The sequence below is a fragment of the Theobroma cacao genome, chromosome 8 (genome assembly GCF_000208745.1).
Source record: "Theobroma cacao cultivar B97-61/B2 chromosome 8, Criollo_cocoa_genome_V2, whole genome shotgun sequence".
In the NCBI taxonomy this organism is placed as follows: Eukaryota; Viridiplantae; Streptophyta; class Magnoliopsida; order Malvales; family Malvaceae; genus Theobroma; species Theobroma cacao.
The window spans coordinates 15,172,406-15,173,602 of record NC_030857.1 but is presented as its reverse complement, the minus strand read 5'-3'; positions in this window follow the sequence as shown (position 1 = coordinate 15,173,602).

The following is a 1,197-nucleotide window of genomic DNA, read 5'->3' as shown; positions in this document are numbered from 1 at the left end:
ATTTTATAAAATTTTTGAAAATTTAATAATGATTTCAAAAATAGAGTAATTGGAGACCTATACTATGATTGTGTTGTTTATCCATGATTTTACATTAAATGGCTTATGATAAATGTGGGTATGACTGGTTATTTTTATGATTTAAAGAATATGTGAACTATTTTGATTTGCCTTGAATGTGTTAAGTGAGCCATGTCATACTATTGTGATTTTATTAGTTGGTGGATTATAAAGTGGGCACTGCAGTGATGGGGGTTTTATGGGCCAACCTAATTAGAGGGGCACGGTTCTCAATTATTGAGCTTACCTCAATTGGAGAGGCGCGTAGGATAACTCCCAAGGTAGGATTTGAGTACACTTCACGCTAGCCACCACGTGAAACTGAGACTCAGCCAACGCCAAGGAACGACTGTGTTGTTAGAGGTGAAATATGTTTGTGTGTGTGACAATAAACAGCCTTGGCGGTCTCGATAAGATGCCTCCGCGGGGTATCCCCGAGAATGGATTTTTGGCAAGGGCCAAGCTTTTGAAAAGTGCATAACCCATGTTGAGTAATTGGATGAAATCCAATTATTTATATGGGTTGGGATGAATTATTTTAATTGTCTCTTATTACTCGGCTTTAGATTATTTTGATGATGTCTGTCTACTCACTGGGATTTTATAATCTCACCCCTTCTTCCTATATATTTTTCAGGCTCAGAATAGACAGTAGACTATTAATTGCATCGAAAAGTAAATTTTGGAGTTGCATCCTAGAAAGCAAGGTTATAGACTTAAACCTTCTCAGTTATTTGGGGGCCCACGTGTCATTGTAATTTAAATTGCATACTCCAGTTTTCTATATTACAGTATGTATAAATTTATTTTGTTTTCATGTGCAGAAAATTAATTTTTGATGTTTCAAAAAAAAAATATATATTGTTTTACATTAAAATAGATTATTTTAATTAATATTTTTATTTTATTTATTATTCAAAAAAAAAAGAGAGAGGAATGGAAAAACTGGTACAAAATCCTTGCAAGGTCTCGAAGGGCATTCGGGGGAAGAATGTCTGTCGAGGCTTCGCGGCGGGTTTCACGGGCTCGATGGGAGTTTCGGGTCATGATATAACTCATAATGCAACTTTTTGTATGTGACCCATTAGGTTCCTAACATGTTGACAATGGAATTGAATTATAATTTTTATTAAATTA